This window comes from Clupea harengus, chromosome 20, assembly GCF_900700415.2.
Source record: "Clupea harengus chromosome 20, Ch_v2.0.2, whole genome shotgun sequence".
NCBI lineage: Eukaryota > Metazoa > Chordata > Actinopteri > Clupeiformes > Clupeidae > Clupea > Clupea harengus.
The window spans coordinates 7,649,787-7,654,786 of NC_045171.1; the positions used below are offsets into that span (position 1 = coordinate 7,649,787).

Below are 5,000 nucleotides of genomic sequence, written 5' to 3' on the forward strand. Positions count from 1 at the left end.
AAAACACCAACACACACATGCCCCTCTACACACACCATCAAAAAGTGCCAACTGCCAATTACTAAAAGCACAGATGCTAAAATCAACAAAATACACCCTCTTTCTACACACACACACACAGCCCTGACACCCAAAATAGTGGGGTGGTGCGTGCCTGTGTGTTTGTTTGAGAGAGAAAGTGTGTGTGTGTGTTTGTGTGTGTGTGTGCTTGTTTGTGTTTGTGTGTTTGTGTGTGTGTGTGTGTGTGTGTGTGTGTGTGTGTGTGTGTGTGTGTGTGTGTGTGTGTGCGTGGTGTTGTTTGATCAGGGTGGATGGTGGCCATATGGGCCTTCAGCAGAGAATGCTACGAGAGGCATTTCTGTTCCCAGCAGACATCCTGCTGGACGGACGTTTCAGAGGCTTGCCGGGCGCTGCGGACACATGGAAAATAAACGCTCCCTGCGGCTTGCAACACACACACACACACACACACACACACACACACACACACACACAGAGCTTTAGAGAGGAGACAGCATCAGCTGTGGCCACTATCCGACACCCTGTCGGCGCTTCTCTCTGGAACACAGAGGGGGGCTTTCAAAGCATACTCCCTAAAAGTCACCAAACAGCCTCCCCGATGAGTCCCATCAGATGGTAAAAACAATATGATCTCTCTGATTAGTCCTTTGCACAATCTGACGTTAGTTTCCGAACTTTAATAGGTTAGGAGGTTATCGTAACAGAGGGTGACTGTCTGTGATGGAACAGAGTGAGCACAGTAGAGTTCAGATCTTTCACAGGCACAGACAGGTCAGACTGACATAGCGAGAGAGAGAGAGAGAGAGAGAGAGAGAGATGGAAAAACGCAGAGAGGTTGAAAGAGAGAGAGCAGGAAGCAGTGAAGAAGACGGAGATGGAGACATGCATATTAAGGAACACTCCGTCCTTTGTCTGTGAAATGATATTGACGATGAAGTCGCATGCTAATTTAGGAGGCTAATTATCGCTTGGTTGTTGCATTGCTGTAAAGACTTCTGCCCCACATTGTTTCAATTCAAACCATTAACCACCCCTCTGGAATCCATATCTAAAGACTGGATGTAGCTGATCACATCTACGCTTGCCCCTCGTGGAGAAATAAAAATGCTAGTATGTCTGTCCTGTGAGTGCAAACCATCAACTTTTTGGCAAAAGATTGGGAAGAAAAATTGAGCCATAGTTGACGAGGCCAGGGAGGCCAGGAACAAAATGGAGGACAAAATCACTCTAGCGTCCCTTAAAAACAGCATCACCATTCATTTTCTCACTCTCTCTCCCTCCCTCTCCTAACCCTGTTTATCTCTCTCTCCCTCTCTCCCCCTCCCTCTCCTAACCCTGTCTCTCTCTCTCTCTCTCTCTCTCTCTCTCTTTCTCCAAAATCAGAAACCCTAAATATGAACACTCACTTCTCTGTTTAGCTCATTATTCTGTTGAAAGCTGATTAGCAGGCAGGGGCTGAGCCCGCACTTTTAGCAAATGCTACAAAATATATTCAGAAAACAGTAACTTTGTTACGCAACAATATTTAAAGTGCACTAAGCTTTCTAGACAAAATATCTTTTTGAAAGTCACTTTGGATCAAAGTGTCTGCTAAATAGATAAACATAAAAGTAAATGTAAATAAATATAAACATGAAATGATATACAAGTCACCTTGAAGTCTAATGAGTACTTGTTAATGTGCTGATTGAATCTGTGAGGATGCAATGGAGGAGCCATATAATTTGTTATCCTTTCGCCTCTCCTTCTAGAGGGGGACAAAGCTGTGTACAGATGAGTACCTCTGAGTCTGTTATCAGCTTCAACAGAAGTCAACCTGTGGAGAAAGCTAAGTGCTAACACAAACTCAGCGTGGTGTTATTTGTACCGGTAGCGCTGAGTATGTGTGTGTGTGTGTGTGTGTGTGTGTGTGTGTGTGTGTGTGTGTGTGTGTGTGTGTGTGTGTGTGTGTGAGTGAGTGTGTGTGTGTGTGGGAGACAGAGAGAAGGAGAGAGAGGATGAAAAAGAAAAATAGCTATGGTCACTCAACTGAATAAAGCACTGGCTCAAAGGGATCTATAACGTGGAGCTGAATAACTAGGAAAACAGAGGAACATAGAAATAAAAAACAAAGAAAGAAAGTTGAAAAAATAAGAACAGTAAAACATGACAGATTGCCAGATTTGTACAAAGGTCAAGGAGAGAATTAAGAGAGAGAAGTTTCCAGAACTACTAAATAGTGAGAAATGAGTGTTTATAGGACGGCAGTAGTGGATCTATGAGAAAGAGCCCAACAAAGCTGATCATCCTGTTCGATCCAAGAGCAGAATTTGTTTATCATGGATGGACAACTCCGTAATGAGGGTATCCGTTGCAGTGGGCATAGGGAGTGTGTGTGTCTTTGACTGTGTGGTGTGTGTGTGTGTGCGGGGGGGGGGGGGGTTATTAAATTTCGAAATCACTTTAATTACAAAAAAAGGAAAAATTGCATTCGATGGCCAAAAGCAATTATAGGAAACTTAATCTCCTTTGCAATTAGGCTGGGGGGCATTTTTTAACTATTGTAATTTATTTTTGCTACAATTTTATAAAGGTCAGTGTAAATTGCTTTGTGTTATTAGAACAAAGGGCCATCAGAGTGTGTGTGTGTTGGGGGGGGGGGGGTGGTTAGGTGGGACACACGCATCTCCAGATGATTCCATCTCCGTGTCCGACCCTCTTCCTAAACTTCATGTTCTCATTTTTTTCCGGTAGAGACAGTGGGGGGGGGGTGTCAGAGAACACTGATGATGTCACGGATGACACTGACACGCGCTGACCTTGTCCATCAAGATGACCTTCGTTCAACACGAATGACCCACATGAAAAAGTCACTTCTGTAACAAACGCTCAAGGATGATAGCTTGACGCCATAAACCGGGTTTTTTCTACGAAGATCTTGTTTGGACAGCAATCACCGCCGCAAACGGCTCGCCGTCACGACACGGCAAGCGGGGGGTGAGAAAGATTGAGGAAACAACAAAGCTGTCAGCCACGAACGATGGCCTATCAGTCACACGCCGCGTGATGCATTTATCGCCCGTCTTCGTGCATACACACACACACACACACACACACACACACACACACACACACACACACACACACTCTGGGAAGGTCACCTCCAGGACAAACTCAATTCCCTGGGTTTACAGCTGGTCATTGAGGACACATTCTCAGTGGCCACGATCCATCACTCAATCCAGGACGCCAATTCCCCATTCGCCCAATCCAGGCCTCCTATTCCCCAGCGCTCGTGTCCAGAAATTCCAACAAATTAAAGAACTGCGCGATTAGAAAAAAAAAAAAGTTCTTTATATGAGACGAGCTAAAGTAATATTAATTGTTAAGTTGTCGCTAGTTCTTTAGAGAATTGATGGAATTACATATTGGTCCACCCATGACCGATTTCGGGACTCTCCGAGCGGTAGCTGTGCTTTATACTGTGGCTAATTTGTCTCACTGAATTCCAGTCTCTGTAAAGCCGAATTTAGGCAGAGCGTAGGCCCCTATCTCCTCATAACAGGCCCGTGACAAACAACTCAGTCAGTGCTCCCCAATTAAATTCCCTGAAATGAGACTCGGAACAAACGAAAACAGAGGTTACAGAAATGGAGCGAGGCTTCCTCCTTTTCCGCGGATGGTTCCGGGAGGTTTCAGATTCACGGGCTAAGGCAGACTGCCAAGCAGCAATCCCTGCCTCACACTCCCACAAGAAACTCACAAAAGGTGACTTCAAGTACATCATTCATTCAAATTACCTACAGAAAAGCCAACACACGAGAACAAGGATGAGAAGTGTAGTTAGCCTGCGTCGCTACGCCTCAGTCTAGTTACCTTAATCCGCTAGGAGAATTGCTAACTGAATAATATCAGAAAGGTTACAAATCAGTCATTCAAATCTGAGTGCTAAACACATGGCAGCTGTCGGTTCTGTCGTGGCATTTTTAGCAAAAATCAGTCCAATCAGTTTGAATGACTCCACCACCCACTCCATTCCAGCAGTAAAGAGAGCTGGGTATCCAGGTACCGTTTCACAAACTCCCTCTCCCTCTCCCTTTCTCTGTGTGTGTGTGTGTGTTTGGGGGGGGGGTCACAGTGTTCACTCACCCCACCCATCTGTCCAGTGTGTGTGTGTGTGTGTGTGTGTGTGTGTGTGTGTGTGTGTGTGTGTGTGTGTGTGTGTGGTGCATGTGTGTTGGGAAGATAGGAGTGACAGTGTGTGTGTGTGTGTGTGTGTGTGTGTGTGTGTGTGTGTGTGTGTGTGTGTATGTGTGTGTGGGTGTGTGTGTGTGGGGGGGCACAGCCGACAGCTGGAGGCCAGTGAGACAGAAAGTGACAGATTAGTGTCCTAATGAGAGCTATTCATCATACGCTGCCCACCACGCACCCCCCCCCACCACCACCCCCACCCCAACACCTACTCACCACCCCCCCACAACCACCCCCCACAACCACCCCCACCCCAACACCTACTCACCACCACCGACACTACACCTTCAACACCTGCAGTGATGAAGAGCAAACCTACACCTGCACAATGCACAGAGAGGGAGAGTGGAGAGAGAGAGAAAAATAAGAAAAAGAACCGAGAGAGAAAGAGAAGCAGGAACCAGAGAGCATGAGAGAGAGAGCGTGAGAGAGAGAGAGAGAAAGTGATAAAATGGCTGTAATATGATAAAACACCTGTGACAGACACCAGCCACTGCATCCTCATCACCCCACCTCTCCTCTCACGGCAGATGGTTACGAAACGACACAAATGACAAAACTTCTCGCAGCTAGACAAACTACATATCGGTGCAAACTACGTCAACTGTCTAAAAGTCCTCTTAACCAGACTCTGAGGAAAGCAATGAGTAAGCAGAGAGGCGGCCATGATCGCGTTCCATAGGATCGTTTGTAACCACTACGCCTCTGACCTTGATGTGCATCGTTGCCTGTGATGGCATGCGTTCGCT

General features: G+C 46.2%; 1 protein-coding gene across 1 annotated transcript in view; it reads right to left on the minus strand.

Moving 5' to 3' along the window:
* LOC116217998 (teneurin-2-like) overlaps positions 1-5,000 on the minus strand; it is a 149,654-nt gene that overhangs the window by 22,634 nt on the left and 122,020 nt on the right. The gene's annotated exons all lie outside the window — the stretch shown is intronic.